The sequence below is a fragment of the Lynx rufus genome, unplaced genomic scaffold (genome assembly GCF_022079265.1).
Source record: "Lynx rufus isolate CCGP_SWC_20201006 ecotype Redwood Valley unplaced genomic scaffold, mLynRuf1.p SCAF_2, whole genome shotgun sequence".
Lineage (NCBI taxonomy): Eukaryota > Metazoa > Chordata > Mammalia > Carnivora > Felidae > Lynx > Lynx rufus.
The window spans coordinates 72,604,657-72,621,567 of record NW_025814834.1 but is presented as its reverse complement, the minus strand read 5'-3'; the positions used below and the strand labels follow the sequence as shown (position 1 = coordinate 72,621,567).

General features: G+C 38.1%; 1 protein-coding gene across 8 annotated transcripts in view; it reads left to right on the top strand.

Moving 5' to 3' along the window:
* Positions 1-15,991: 15,991 nt before the first annotated feature.
* MARCHF7 (membrane associated ring-CH-type finger 7) overlaps positions 15,992-16,911 on the top strand; it is a 58,632-nt gene continuing 57,712 nt past the window's right edge. For 5 of the 8 annotated variants that reach the window (XR_006962600.1, XR_006962597.1, XR_006962598.1 and 2 more), the window contains exon 1: positions 16,372-16,491. The gene's annotated coding sequence lies outside the window, so the exon portion shown is untranslated. Of the gene's footprint in view, positions 16,219-16,371; positions 16,492-16,911 lie in introns of those variants that run through there. The other 3 variants (XM_047082221.1, XM_047082220.1, XM_047082218.1) reach the window with 2 other exon arrangements.

Below are 16,911 nucleotides of genomic sequence, written 5' to 3'. Positions count from 1 at the left end.
TCTGTGTGTCTGTTTTTGTGCCAATACCATGCTGTCTTGATGATGACAGCTTTGTAGTAGAGGCTAAAGTCTGGGATTGTGATGCCTCCTGCTTTGGTCTTCTTCTTCAAAATTACTTTGGCTATTCAGGGCTTTTTGTGGTTCCATATGAATTTTAGGATTGCTTGTTCTAGTTTCGAGAAGAATGCTGGTGCAATTTTGATTGGGATTGCATTGAATGTGTAGATAGTTTTGGGTAGTACTGACATTTTAACAATATTTATTCTTCCAATCCATGAGCATGAAATGTTTTTCCATTTCTTTATATCTTCTTCAATTTCCTTCATAAGCTTTCTATAGTTTTCAGCATACAGATCTTTTACATTTTGGGTAGGTTTATTCCTAGGTATTTTATGCTTCTTGGTGCAATTGTGAATGGGATTTTTTTTGTCTTTGTCTTTTTGTTGCTTCATTATTAGTGTATAAAAATGTAACTGATTTCTGGGGCACCTGGGTGGCGCAGTCGGTTAAGCGTCCGACTTCAGCCAGGTCACGATCTCGCGGTCCGTGAGTTCGAGCCCCGCGTCAGGCTCTGGGCTGATGGCTCGGAGCCTGGAGCCTGTTTCCGATTCTGTGTCTCCCTCTCTCTCTGCCCCTCCCCTGTTCATGCTCTGTCTCTCTCTGTCCCAAAAATAAATAAACATTGAAAAAAAAAATTAAAAAAAAAATAAAAAATGTAACTGATTTCTGTACATTGATTTTGTATCCTGCAACTTTGCTGAATTCATGTATCAGTTCTAGCAGACTTCTGGTGGAGTCTATCAGATTTTCCATGTATAATATCATGTCATCTGCAAAAAGTGAAAGCTTAACTTCATCTTTGCCAATTTTGATGCTTTTGATTTCCTTTTGTTGTCTGATTGCTGATGCTAGAACTTCCAACACTATGTTAAACAACAGCGGTGAGAGTGGGCATCCCTGTCGTGTTCCTGATCTCAGGGAGAAAGCTCTCAGTTTTTCCCCATTGAGGATAATATTAGCTGTGGGCTTTTCATAAATGGCTTTCATGATGTTTAAGTATGTTCCTTCTATCCTGACTTTCTCAAGGGTTTATATTAAGGATGCTGAATTTTGTCAAATGCTTTTTCTGCCTTGATTGACAGGATCATATGGTTCTTATTTTTTCTTTTATTAATGTGATGCATCACATTGATTGATTGGCGAATATTGAAACAGCCCTGCAGCCCAGGAATGAATCCCACTTGATCATGGTGAGTAGTTCTTTTTATATGCTGTTGAATTCAATTTGCTAGTATCTTACTGAGAATTTTTGCATCAATATTCATCAGGGATATTGGCCTGTAGTTCTCTTTTTTTGCTGGGTCTCTGTCTGGTTTAGGAATCAAAGTAATGCTGGCTTCATAGAATGAGTGTGGAAGTTTTCCTTCCCTTTCTATTTTTTGGAATAGCTTGAGAAGGATAGGTATTATCTCTGCTTTAAACGTCTGGTAGCATTCTCCTGTGAAGCCATCTGGTCCTGGACTCTTATTTGTTGGGAGGTTTTTGATAACTGATTCAATTTCTTTGCTAGTTATGGGTCTGTTCAAGCTTTCTATTTCTTCCTGTTTGAGTTTTGGAAGTGTGTGGGTGCTTAGGAATTTGTCCATTTCTTCCAGGTTGTCCAGTTTGTTGGCATATAATTCTTCATGGTATTCCCTGATAATTGCTAGTATTTCTGAGGGATTGGTTGTAATAATTCCATTTTCATTCATGATTTTATCTATTTGGGTCATCTCCCTTTTCTTTTTGAGAAGCCTAGCTAGAGGTTTATCAATTTTGTTTATTTTTTCAAAAAACCAACTCTTGGTTTCATTAATCTGCTCTACAGTTTTTTTAGATTCTATAATGTTTATTTCTGCTCTGATATTTATTATTTCTCTTCTTCTGCTAGGTTTGGGGTGTCTTTGCTGCTCTGCCTCTATTTCCTTTAGGTGTGCTGTTGGATTTTGTATTTGGGATTTTTCTTGTTTCTTGAGATAGGCCTGGATTGCAATGTATTTTCCTCTCAGGACTGCCTTCGCTGCATCCCAAAGCGTTTGGATTGTTGTATTTTCATTTTCATTTGTTTCCATATATTTTTAAATTTCTTCTCTAATTGCCTGGTTGACCCATTCATTCTTTAGTAGGGTGTTCTTTAACCTCCATGCTTTTGGAGGTTTTCCAGACTTTTTCCTGTGGTTGATTTCAAGCTTCATAGCATTGTGGTCTGAAAGTATGCATGGTATAATCTCAATTCTTGTATACTTTTGAAGGGCTGTTTTGTGACCCAGTACGTGATCTATCTTGGAGAATGTTCCATGTGCACTCGAGAAGAAAGTATATTCTGTTGCTTTGGGATGCAGAGTTCTAAATAAATCTGTCAAGTCCATCTGATCCAATGTATCATTCAGGGCCCTTGTTTCTATATTGATTCTGTGTGTAGATGATCTATCCATTGTTGTAAGTGGAGTATTAAAGTCCCCTGCAATTACCACATTCTTATCAATAAGGTTCCTTATGTTTATGAGTAATTGTTTTATATATTTGGGGGCTCCTGTATTCGGCGCATAGACATTTATAATTGTTAGCTCTTCCTGATGGATAGACCCTGTAATTATTATATAATGCCGTTCTTCATCTCTTGTTACAACCTTTAATTTAAAGTCTAGTTTGTCTGATATAAGTATGGCTACTCCAGCTTTCTTTTGACTTCCAGTAGCAGGATAGATAGTTCTCCATCCCCTCACTTTCAATCTGAAGGTGTCCTCAGGTCTAAAATGAGTCTCTTGTAGACAGCAAATAGATGGGTCTTGTTTTTTTTATCCATTCTGATACCCTATGTCTTTTGGTTGGTGCATTTAGTCCATTCACATTCAGTGTTATTATAGAAAGATACGGGTTTAGAGTCATTGTGATGTCTGTAGGTTTCATGCTTGTAGTGATGTCTCTGGTACTTTGTCTCACAGGATCCCCCTTAGGATCTCTTGTAGGGCTGGTTTAGTGGTGACGAATTCCTTCAGTTTTTGTTTGTTTGGGAAGACCTTTATCTCTCTTTCTATTCTAAATGACAGACTTGCCGTATAAAGGATTCTTGGCTGCATATTTTTTCTGTTCATCACATTGAAGATTTCCTGCCATTCCTTTCTGGCCTGCCAAGTTTCAGTAGATAGATCCGTCACTAGTCTTATCGGTCTCCCTTTATATGTTAGAGCACAATTATCCCTAGCTTTTTCAGAATTTTGTCTTTATCCTTGTATTTTGCCAGTTTCACTATGATATGTCGTGCAGAAGATTGATTCAAGTTACGTTTGAAGGGAGTTCTCTGTGCCTCTTGGATTTCAGTGCCTTTTTCCTTCCCCAGATCAGGGAAATTCTCAGCTATGATTTCTTCAAGTACACCTTCAGCACCTTTCTCTCTGTCTTCCTCCTCTGGAATCCCAATTATGCATATGTTATTACATTTCATCACATCACTTAGTTCTCTAATTCTCCCCTCATACTCCTGGATTTTTGTATCTTTTTCTTAGCTTCCTCTTTTTCCATAATTTTATCTTCTGATTCACCTATTCTTTCCTCTGCCTCTTCAATCCGAGATGTGGTCGCCTCCATTTTATTTTGCAGCTCATTTATAGCATTTTTTAGCTCCTCCTGACCGTTTTCTTACTCCCTTGATCTCTGTAGCAATAGATTCTCTGCTGTCCTCTATACCTTTTTCAAGCCCAGCAATTAATTTTATGACTATTATTTAAATTCATTTTCTGTTATATTGCTTAAATTGTTTTTGATCAGTTCATTAGCTGTCGCTACTTCCTGGCGTTTCTTCTGAGGAGAATTCTTCTGTTTCATCATTTTGAATAGTCCCTGGAGTAGCGTGGAACTGCAGAGCTCTTCCTCTGTGCTGTCTAGAGTAACCTGCATTGGTGGGCAGGGCCTCAGTCAGACCTGATGTCTGCCCCAGCCCACTGCTGGGGCCACAGTCAGACTGGTGTGTACCTTATCTTCCCCTCTCCCAGGGGCAGCACTCACTGTGGAGTGGTGTGGCCCCTGTATGGGTACTAGCACACTGCCAGGCTTGTTGTGCTGCTTCTATGGGATCTGGCGTATTAGCCGGGGTGGATCCGCAAGGTGCACAGGGGCGGGAGGGGCAGACTCAGCTCACTTTGCCTTCAGTGGTCCGCTTCGGGAAGGGCCCTGTGGTACCAGGCAGGAGGCAGACCCGTTGGAGGGATGGATCCACAGAAGCACAGAGTTGGGTGTTTGCTCGGTGCAAGCAAGTTCTGTGATGGGAACTGGTTCCCTTTGGGATTTTGGCTGGGGGATGGGCGAGGGAGATGGCACTTCCCAGCGCCTTTGTTCCCCGCCAAGCTGAGCTCTGTCCTCCGCGACTCAACAACTCTCCCTCCCAATGTCCTCTCGTCCTCTCCACTCTGAGGGCAGAGCTGTTGACTTATTAATATTCCAGATGTTAAGTCCCACTGGCTGTCAGAACATGCTCCATCTGACCCCTGTGCTTTTGCAAGCCAGACTCGGGGGCTCTGCCTTACCAGGCGGCCTGCCCCTCCGCCACCCCGGCTCCCTCCCACCTGTCCCTATAGCACGTACCGCCTCTCTGCCCTTCCTACCCTCTTCCTTGGGCCTCTTGTCTACACTTGGCGCCAGAGAGTCCATTCTGCTAGTCTTCTGGCAGTTTTCTGGGTTATTTAGGCAGATGTGGGTGGAATTTAAGTGATCAGTAAGATGCAGTGAGCCCAGCGTCCTCCTACGCCGCCATCTTCCACCAAACCTCGACAAATTGTGTCTTTAAAGGAATTGGCCCATTTCATCTAGGTTATCAAATATGTAGGCATAAAGTTGTTCATAGTATTCCTTTGTAATCCTTTTGGTTTCCATGGAATCTGTAGCGATGTCCTCTGTTTTCTGCCATTATTAATTTGTATCCTTTCTTCTTTTCTTAGTTAACTTGGCTAGAAATTTGTTGATTTTATCAATCTTTTCAAAGAACTGGCTTTTAGTTTTGTTGATTTTTACTATTGACTTCCTGGTTTTAATTTCATAGATTTTAGTCATAATTCTTACTATTTCTTTTCTTCTATTTACTTTGGACTTAATTTTCTCTTCCTTTTCTAGCTTTCTCAGGTGCAAACTTATTGAATTTAGATTTTTCTTCTTTTCTAACATATGAATTCAGTGCTATAAATTTACCTCTAAGCACTGCTTTACTGCTTCCCACAAATTTTGATTAAGTTGTATTTTCATTAAGTTCAAAATATTTTAAAATTTATTATGAGATTTCTTCTTTGACCCCTATGTTTAGAAGGGTATTGTTTAATCTCCTGTATTTTAATGTTTTCTAGTTGTCTTTCTGTGATTGATTCCTAGTTTAATTCCATTATGGTCTGAGAACACACATTGTATCTCTATTTTTAAATTTGTTAAAATGTGTTTCATGTCCTAGAATATAGTTTATCTTGGCAAATGCTCCACATGAGCTTGAGAAAACATTAATTTTCCTGTTTTGGATGGAGTCTATATATGTCAATTATATCTAATCAATTAAAGACATTGTTGAGTTCAAGTATGTCCTTACTGATTTTCTATCTGCTGAATTAACCCATCTGAGAGAGGAGTATGGATGTCTCCAACTATGATAGTGAATTCATCTATTTCTCTTTGCAATTCTATCATTTTTGTATCAGGTAGTTCGATGCTCTGTCGTTAGATGCATACGTTTAAAAAATTGTTATGTCTTCTTGGAGAACTGATCCCTTTATCATTATGTAATGCTCTTCTTTATCCCTACTAGCTTTCTTTACTTTGAAGTCTGCTATATACATTTTACATATATATTTAAAATGAGTTTCTTGTAGAAAACATAGAGTTGGATCTTATTTTTTCATACATTCTGATGATGTCCTTTAACTGGTACATTTAGACCAATGATATTCAACTTAGTTACCAATATAGTTGGATTACTATCATTACATTTGTTACTGTTTTTTGTTGCCCTTGTTCTCTGTTCCTAATTTTGTCTTTCACTCTTTTCTGCCTTACAGTTTTAATTGAATGTTTTATATGATTCTATTTTCTCTTTCTTAGCATATCAATCTTAGTTCCTTTTTGCTGTTTTTACTGCCTGCCCCTAGAGTTTTCACTATACATTCGCAACTAATCCAAATCCACCTTCAAATAATATTACACAACTTCACAAGTAGTGTATCTTATAATAACAAAATAATCCTAATTTTTTCCTTCCCGCTCTTGTATCATTGGTGTTAGTCATTTTGCTTATATATAAGCATACAGAAGCACTTATATACACATATACATATACATAATTGCATATATTGTTGGTATTATTTTAAACAAAAAAACTGCTATCTGTTAGATTAAGAAGAAAAATAAAAGTTCTTATTTTGCCTTCATTTTTTCCTTCTTTGGTGTTCTTCCTTTCTTCATACATATCTGAATTTCTAAACTATATTATTTTCCTTCTCTGTAATGAATTTCTTTTAACATTTTTGTAAAGCAGGTCTACTGTCAGCAAGTTTTCTCAACTGCTGTTTGTCAATTTCTCCCTCAGTTTTGAAAGGAATCTCACATGGCACAGAATTCTACATTAGTGGGTTTTTTCACAGCATTTTAAATATTTTAGTTCACTCTCTTTCCTTGCATGGCTTCTGAGGAGAAATTAGTGTAATTCTTATCTTTGTTCTTATTTGGATAAGGTATTTTTAACTCTGGCCTCTTTCAGGATTTTTTCTTTTGTCTTTGATTTTTTTTGTAATTTTAAACTGATATGCTAAAGTGTAAGTTTTCTTGGACATTTTATCCTGCTCGGTGTTCTATGGATATCTGGTTTGGTGTCTGACAAAAATTTGGTAGAAATTCTGTCATTATTGTTTCCAATATTTCTTCTGTTCTTTTCTTTCTTCTCTTTGAGATAGCCCCATCAACCTATGTTACACCTTTTCTAGTTGTTCCACAGCCCCTGGAAATGTGTTGTTTTTTGAGAGTTTTTGTTCTCTTTGACTTTTGGTTTTCATGGATTCTATTGCCATATACTCTAACTCAGAGATTCTTTCCTCAGTCATGTCTAATCTAATAAACTCATCAGAGATATTCTTCATTTCTGTAACAGTGTTTTTTTTTTTTACCTGTAGCATTTTTTTGTTATTGTTCTTCCTTATGATTTGCATGATTCTGTTTACATTGCTCAGCTATTTTTGTGTGTTTATCCATTAGAGCCTTTAGCATATTAATTAATCATAGTTGTTGTAAATTCCTATTCTATGAAGAACATAGTATGTTAAGAATCTCAAATGGGAAAATGTGCACGGTGTTAAACTGGGGTGCTATGTTAAAAATAAATATATGATGGGAGCAACAAAAAAATTCCAACATCTCTGCTATGTCTGGTTCTGATGCTTGCTTTTATCTCTTGAAATTATGTTTTTTTTCTTTTTGTTATGCTTTTAATTTTTTCTTGATAGCCAGACATAATTTATTGGGATAAAAGGAACTGCTAAAAATAGACTTTTAGTGATATAATGGTGAGATATGGGGGGAGGGGAAGCATTGTATAATTCCATGATTATGTCTCAGTCTTTTAGTGAGCCAATGCCTATGGACTATGAACTTCACAATAGCTTTTCAGGTTGTTTTTTTTTCCCCCTACTGCCTTAGGTGGGACAGGATGGTTAGAGTTGGCTACAGTTGGGCACTGCTCTTCTTCTGCAAGGAAGGATAGAGCTTGCTCTAGTTGGGGACTTCTCTTACCCAGACCAGTTAGGCTCTGATAATACCTCAGCAGGTTAGGTTTTGGCTAAGTAGTTTCCCCTGAAGGCAGGGTTTCTTAAGAACAGAGTAATCTGGTGTATTTCAAAGTGGTTTCTTTCCTCCTTCCCTTGCCAGAAGTCCAAAGAGAGTTTTCTTTGATACTTACTTTGGGAATCTGGTCTAGTTCCTGAAAGTGAATCTCACAATATTGTGGTGCCCCCCCCCCCCCACCCCATGAATAGGTCTCACTGGAGTTTTTAAGTCTCAGAATTGTCTACACTAAGCCTCCAGTAATTCATCAATTATAGTTCAGGTTTTACTACCCAGGCACTGGTTCCTGTGGTCAGCTCCTGATTCTCCACTCCTATAAGCCACAGCTCACTGTATTTGTCTGGCTAGTCTCTCCAATCTTGGGGATAGTGTTTGTTTTGTGTCCTCCTCTCTCTTATGAATTCAAGAGCAGCTGCTGATTTTTAAGTCTGTTTAGCTTTTTACTTGTTGTTAGGATGGAATAGGGACTTTCAAGCTCTTTCAATGTGTAACCAGAAAGTGGAACCACTAGTCATTGATCTTTAATAGGAACAGATGGTCCCATTCTTTAGCATTAAGTGCCTATATCATTGATTTTTTTCATAAATAAAGGTAGTTTATTTATCTGTATCAATTGATGGAATGCTAATTTAAAAATATTTGGGGGGGGGTGCGTCGGTGGCTCAGTTCATTAGGTGTCTGACTTTGGCTCAGGTTGTGATCTCGCGGTTTGTGTGTTGGAGCCCCGAGTCAGGCTCCATGTTGACAGCTTGGAGCCTGAAGCTTGCTTCAGATTCTATCTGTGTGTGTCTCTTTCTCCACCCTTCTCCTGCTTGTGTTTGCAAGCATTCTCTCTCTCTCTCTCTCTCAAAAATAAATGTTAAAAAAAGTTAAATTTTTTTTGTAAATTCAGGAACAAAGGGAAATGTTCCCTTATTCCTACTTTAAAAGTAACAATGTAATGTTTAATAGTTGACTCTGTATTTTAAGAATTTACATTTTATTCTTAAAAGCATTTTTTAATCTACCTTGTATTAATTTTTGTTCATTTCTTTTCCACAACATTTTCCTGAACAAAATAAGTTAGAAATATTGCAAATATAGTTCATGCCAATTTTAATGTGAATAAAACTTAAACTCTACACACTGTTCTGATAGCAAGAAAACAAAAGTCTTCTAAAAAGGGTGTTAAAAACTTCTATTTGGCACCTAGGAGTTGATTTTCTCTCACTTTGATTTAGAAGCAGTGTTGCAATAGTATATTTAGGTCTTTCTACACATTTTTCTTTCATTAAAGAGAATAAATGCTAATAGTTTTTTATATGGCTTACTTCCAAGCATCGATAAGACTAAACACTAGCAGTTTTTATTTCTGGACATTGTAAGAAAGAATTATTAAAATTTAAACTCTTTACTCAAACTTTTTAGATATAAATTTTCATCTACCCAATTAATTTCTTAATGCTATAATTTGATTAGTGTTTTATTTATTCAGATTAAAGATTGTTAATAAGGCCTATTAAAATCGTGATATATAATTTCATAAAAATAATTGTATTTTAGAAGTACTCTAGCAATTTGTAACAGGATGACTAATAGCAAAATTTATGTACCAAGAAAACATTTGGTTATCAACCTAAGGAAACAATGTCTAAAACAAAAGAGTCACATCAATATATGTATTTATAAAACTGTTAAAGGAAACCAAATATTTCTTAAAATTGTATTTCTTATTTTCATTCACATCCTAAGACCCTAATATGAAAACACATGTTTAAAACTTTCAATTCAAGAATATTTGAGATAAAGTTCATAAGATTAAAAAAATACCTTAATAGAGTTCCAAACAGTAATCACTTTCCTGAGAAAAGCCTTTCCATAATTTATCATAATTGGCTATACACAAACAAAAATACTGATTTAGTATCTCTAAAAACTGAAAATATAATTTTTTAAACTAGAGGGTTCTCAGCTTTGAAGAGAATAATATTCAAGACACAACAAAATCGACAACTACCACCACTGTTTGCGTACTATACTAAAATTAAGAATTACAAACATTTACTATAAATGAAATACTTAAAGTATGTCACTATTATCATAACATTTATGATGACATAATAGTGGAAAATGTAGAATTTCTTCTGTATTGTCCTTGGTACAAATGGGCAACTTGCTGTCAAGAGTGGACAAGGCTACACAGTGAAAATTGAGATAAGACTCTTGGATAGGGAACAGGGTAAAGAAGCTAAGTAGTATATATGTATTTATATGTATAATTAAAAAAAATTATTATGATATATAAAAATATTAATAAGGTATTTTTAAATAATTAAGTATATTCAATGGCTTTAGCAAACTGCTGAGAAAAGGAAGTAAGAATAGTGAGAAAAAAATTAGATAATTCCTAGGCAGGCTAGTAGCATAACATGCACTGTATAATACAAAGTCAGTTAGGTGTATTGGGGGATTCTGGAAGAAACAGTTACCATTTCTTATTACTGAAACAGGCAGGTGACTGAAATGCAGAACAGTATCAATATGTGAAAAAGATTCAAAAGGGACCCAAACGATAGCACTCTATATAGTTTGGAACAGTCTAGTTTTCACAATATAAAATCCAGAAATAAGTCCAGTATAAATTTGAAAATTCAGTGTGTGACAAAGGTCATACATAAAGACAAGATTATTTAAGAAATGCTACTAGCACAGCTGGCTATCCATTGAATGTAACATGAAACTGGATCCTATGATCTTATTCCAGCACACAAACCAATCTGAGTTTAATTAAACATAATCTGGAAAATCTAGGATACTACATGATACAATCCAGGGAGAGGTTAAGATTTATTAAACTAAGTTATAAACCCAAAAGTCATAAAAGAAATCACAGATACATTTTAACATATGAACGTATCTTTGGCAAAAGATACTAAATGGCAAGTCAACAGACAGATCAGAGAGTTGAAAAAACACTGTGAAGACAGGACAGAGTGGTAACAGCCATCACAAATTGAAAAGAAAGGATAAATAATCAATACAAATAGGGATTTAGGTAAAAGGTACTTTTGGTTGAAAAAAGCCAGATGCATATGATGCTATTTTATAAAATAAATGCTTAAAAAAAAACTCCAAGTAGTTCTGTGTGTGTGTAGAGAAAAAGAGAGTGCATGTGCACATGTATGTGCATGTATATATGTGTATTATAGAACTATTCTTTTAAGACTGTGTAGTTGTGCAGAAAAAAGTGCAGAAAGATACTGATTTTGCAAGGATATTTGTATAGTGGTAAGAGAGACAAATTATGAAGGAAAAGGGAAAAAATACTAAAATAGCTACTATGAATAATCACATACCTACATTGTTATAAAAGCATGCACATGAAGAAAAATTAAGTTAAGAAAGGTATAGTAACCAAACTTGCCAGAGGGAATACCCAAGGAATTTCTATCAGTAATTGGATGTTATTCTGCTTATAGTCTCATAAAATGTAATCTGAAGTGGCCATGGAGGCCTATTATTATCATTCTGATGTGTGTATGTTTAGCTTGGTTGTTATTAAAAGAACAAGGTCAGTTCGGTCTGGTTTCACAGTTTACTCCAAGGGTCAACAAACTTTCTGTAAAAAAAGAAATGGTAAATGTTCTAGGCTTTTTGGGCCATACTGTCTCTATCACAACTAGTCACCACTGTTGGGTAAAAGCACTCATTCACAGGTTGTGATGGTTAATTATAAGTGTTAACTTAGCCAATGCAAAGCATCAAGTTATTTAATCAAATGCTAATTTAAGGCATTGCTGTGAAGATATTTTGTAAATGTGCTCAGTATCTACAGTGTGCTGATTTTAAGTCAAGGAGATTATCCTTGATAATACGATGGGCCCCATCTAATCAGCCTTGAGAGTAAAAACAGCGTTTCTGGAGAAGAAATTCTGCCTCAAGACTGCACTATCCACTCCTATCAGAGTTTCAAGCCTTCTGGCCTGCCCTACAAATTTCAATGTTAACACTCCCTACAACTATGTTAGCCAATTCTCTAGATAGATAGTTCTGTTTCTCTGGCCAACTCTAATATACAGACAATACATAAACATAGTCTGGCTGTGTTCCAATAAAACGATTTACAATAACAGACAGTGAACCAGATTTGGCCTGTGTACGATATTTTTCCAACCCCTAGTATTATTAATAATAAAAGCTGCTTTTATTTAAAACTATGTCTCAGGCAGTGTGAAATGCACTTCACATATAGATTCCAAGTGCCTTGTAAATTGGGAACTGCTCCTATTCGGCTCATGTATTCCAGAGCTAAATGAGCAAGAATGATATTCCTAGAACTAATGAGTTCTAGACCATGAGCTTAGGTGTAAGAAAGTGTTTCTCAGAGAGGGATTCAAGATGGTATTCTCTTTGTTTTTATATTGTTTCATCTATTGGCTCTGGGGATTGAAAATTATTGCAGGACAAGTCAACCGGTGTCTTGCATGTTTATTAAATGTGGCACCTTTTAATTAAACTCAAATTTCTAAAATTCCATTCAATTAGAGGAGAAAAATTCACAAAAATCACTAAATCTGGGGCTTATCATTTTTGGAATGAATGGAATTCTTTATATCAAAGATTTAAAGCAAAGGATCTTTAAGAAGGAAGAGTCCTCAATCTGTAGACTATTATTATTATTATTATTACATACTTAAAATTACTTATAACTATTTATTTTTGAGAGAGAGAGAGAGAGAGAGAGAGTGTGTGTGTGTGTGTGCACGCGCAAACAGGGGAGGGGCAGACAGAGAGGGGGAGAGAAAGAATTGCAAGTAGAGTCTACACTGTCACGGCAGGGTCCCATGCAGGGCTCGAACTTACGAACTGTGAGATCATGACCAGAGCCAAAAGCAAGAGCCAGATGCTTAACTGACTGAGCCACTCAGGCACCCCTAAAATTACCTATAACTTTAAATAGTAGATCCTAAATTTGGTTAATGCCACAATGTTCCCTTCTCCAGGGATTAATAAGATTCCCATCTGAGAAGAAATTGGCATCCTTTGTTTGCAACTCAGGGACCTCTCTATAGCCACTCTTTTCTCATCCCAGGTATTACCTTCTGTTAGTCAAAGCTTAAGAAATAACCTACATTTAAAAATGATTTGATTTAGGAACACCTGGGTGGCTCAGTTGGTTAAGCGCATCGGGTTCTACGCTGACAGTGTAGAGCCTGCCTTGGGATTCTCTCTCTTTCCCTCTCTGTTTCTCCCTGACTTGTACGTTCTCTTTCTCTCTTTCAAAATAAACTTTAAAAATGCATTTAAAAATGATTTGATTTACAAAAAGCAAATATGACCACACCTTTTATTTTTTCTTCTTTTTTTTTTTTTTAATTTTTTTTAAGGTTTATTTATTTTTGAGAGAGAGAGACAGAGCATGAACAGGGGAGGGGTAGAGAGAGAGAGGGAGACACAGAATCTGAAACAGGCTCCAGGCTCTGAGCGGTCAGCCCAGAGCCCGATGTGAGGCTCACACTCACGGACCGTGAGATCACGACCTGAGCCGAAGTCGGACACTTAACCGACTGAGCCACCCAGGCGCCCCTGACCACACCTTTTAAAGACCACATAGCTTATGCAAAGTGAAAAATATCTATAAGATTGCTTTTACATAGAGAAGCTTCTTAGAAAGTTAGGTTGTGGGATGACAAAAAAGGAAGAAAAATTGGAACTTTGAAATTCAGTATCTGAAAGAGAATTCTCTAAGCTATCAGCTAGTTGAAGAACTATTAACATAGAGGAAAGGACTGTTATGACCATGACCAAATGACAGGCAAATTTACAAAGTAGAAGGGAAAAAATTACTAGTAGTATGGAAACTAATTTAAGTGGTGTGGGCCAAGTGGTGAACCAAGATATTTAGATAAAAAAAGGTACGTCAGAGTTGGTCGTAAGGATAAAAAACTTAGCAAAAGAAGGCTAATTAGGGGAATTTTGCACACAAAAAAACAACTATGGAGTCTAAATTGATCAGAACAGTTCTGATTCCAAATATTTTCCTGTCAAATCATTTTGTACTGATTTTTAGATCAGAAAATATAGTCACCATTTTACCCATCTGTATCCACAATTCTATCAAATTGTCTTTAACATAGGAAAATTTCAAAAAATTTTTGATAATGAAAACTCATTAAAAACTCATGGAAACTCAAATCAGAGAAGGTACTTTAAAAACAATGAAAACTAACCATTCTTAAGGAATAAAAACACAGTTATCAGTGGTTTTTATGCAATTACTAGCATCAGTAATAGAGTGTGGAAAGTATGTTTAGCATAGAAAATTGGTGTCACACTCACCTCTGCTGATATCATCAGTTCTGGGTGTGGATGAAGCCACAATCTGTCAAAATCTGATCCATTCTTGCCAGGTTTGGGGGTTCTGTAGAGAAGTTACTGGTACCAGGTCTGACTGCCATAGCTCAGAAAAATGGTGCAGTCATTCCTCTTAGTGTAGAATATACTTCAGAAGATGTTTAAGGGACCTATATAATATTAAGCCCCAGAAAGACAATATTAGTGGTGGTTTAGACATGGAATATAATAGCTAACAGTTATGGAATGCTTACTGTGTTCCAGGAACTAATGCATTATCTTATTTAATATTTTCTCTTTTTTTTATTATGAAATTTATTGTCAAATTGGTTTCCATACAACACCCAGTGCTCATCCCAACAGGTGCCCTCCTCAATACCCATCACCCACCCGCCCCTCCCTCCCATCCCCACCCATTTAATATTTTCAACAGCTCTGTGGGGTACAGGTATTGTTATTAATCCCATTTTACAGGAAACAGGCTTATCAAGGTTAAAGAATTGCTGGGGCCCCTGGGTGGCTCAGTTAGTTGAGCAATCGACTTCAGCTCAGGTCATGATCTCAGGGTTCGTGAGTCTGAGCCCCGCATCAGGCTCTGTGCTGACAGCTCAGAACCTGGAGCCTGCTTCCAATTCTGTGTCTCCCTCTCTCTGACCCTCTCCCACTCACGCTCTCTTTCTCTCAAAAATAAGTAAGTCCTAAATAAAATTTAAAAAAAGTTGCTCAACACAACAAAGGTAGTAAGATAGAGGCAGAACTAGGATATGAACTCATGCAATCTGGTGCTTCAGATGTGCATATCCATAACTACAATGCTAGTAGTATACTCAACTAGGCTGCAAAAAAAAAAAAAAATGTGTTTTCTAAAAAGGGCAAGTTAATTTCCTCTAATATGTTCACTTTATCCCATACCACACGCTTAATCTTTAACTCAAATCCTAAAAAGCTAGACTGGCATTTATATGACAGTTTTAAATAATAAACTTTGAATCTTTAAAATTTACAGTATTTTACAATTTATAATAGTGAACGAAGCATGGATAGTCTGTCTCCCAGAGTGAAATGGGGATGAGAAGTGATAGTGCATTCCCTTCAGATGAAATGACAAAGATATTCATAGAAACTTCATACTTCATGTATTGGAATTATTTGAATACAATGCATCGCTTAAAACCTAATAAAACAGTCACTTTAACAGATGCCGTTGAGTAAGTCTACAAGTCTCAGTAACTTATCTTTACCGTTAAAGAACTTTTATGTTTGATACATTCAAAATAAGTACAATATCACCTGAATTCACTTAATGTAATCTAAATCCACATCAATTGCAGTTTTCTCTTACTCCTTTTTATTTTTTACTAATCATTTACATACTAAGCTTACCACATTTACAGGGTTTTTAAATGTTTCGCCTAATTTTCACAGGACCATTTACCTTAAAATTTTCCTCCAAGTGAATTTTTACTGCAAAATCTGTAGCTACACTATCAAAGATCAGTATCACGATTTTAAGAGACACGACTGTAAAAGTACACCACCACCAAGGCTGAATGACCACCAGCAAGAAACGGTCCTGGGCAACTGGCTCCTACCCTGAAAGGTGAGGGCTCTCAGACCACGGGCAGGACCGGCAGAGAGTGGGAGGAGGGGAGGTCGGGAGAGGCAGTGCTTGGTTCAAGTCAATAAACATTCACTGCGCCACTTACCAAGCGCCAAAAAAAAAAAAAAAAAAAAAAAAAAAAGGAACTGGGCGGTATTTCGAGCAGTGGGTCCAACTGGTTTGCCAGAGGCGGCAAGAGCCGATGGCGTGGACTCGGGCGCCGGGGCCGGCAAGGCTGAATTAGAGCCTCTAGCCAAGTAAGCGAGGCGGCCAACTAGGGCTGGGCCTCCAGCACCCCTCTCCCGGCGTCCGCACCCTTGCCGGCCCAGCCGCCAGCCCGCCGGCCCACCAGCCGCAGCTGCTTACCGGTGGCGCCTTGCTGCCTCCCTGGGGGCAGCCCTTCAACGGTTGCCGCAGTCAGAGCACCACCCCGCGGTAGGGTACGTCGAGCCCGCCCGCAGCTCTCGGGTCCCCGGCAGCGCCGCCCCTCTCGCGAGATGTCGGCGGAGTCCGTGAAGTGGGGGGAAGAGAAGGGAGGGGCTTTTAACGGTGGCGGCTGGTTCTGCGCCGGATCTGAGAGAGGGGCGGTCGCCATTGTGCTTCTCTGCGGACTGCTTTGCCTCAGTTAGAGGCCTAGAACTCCGAGGAGGAAGGCAGTGCTGCGGTCGTTGCGAGAGGGACGCGCCTTATTCGTTGCCAGCTCGGGAGCAGGGGTAATAAGCTGCGGCGCACGGGCTTTTTTCTCTCTGGGAGTTGGTTCTAACCTAGGCCGCGTGGGGGAGGGGAGAAAACGAAGTACAGGCTTGGGGACGCGGAGGCTGCTTCCTCCGTCTTTACTTGGGGCGGAGGATCGTGATACGGAGTCACGGGTATGAAGGGAGACTGGGCGCAGGCCTCTGCCGGTGGTCTTTCATCTCGTGGTGGAGTTTGTGACGGATGGAGGGGCAGATTGTACGTCTTCCTTAAGGACGTGTTGTTAGCAAGGGCTGAGGGTTTCGGCCCTATCTTGGCCTTTGGAGGCCTGCTCTTGACTCGGGGTAAGGAGGGTCCTCCAGAACCCTGCGGGCCGGGCGTGTCACGAGTGAAGTATTTAAGGAGCGCGGTGTGGAAGGCGGGGAAGTTTGGGCCTCTGC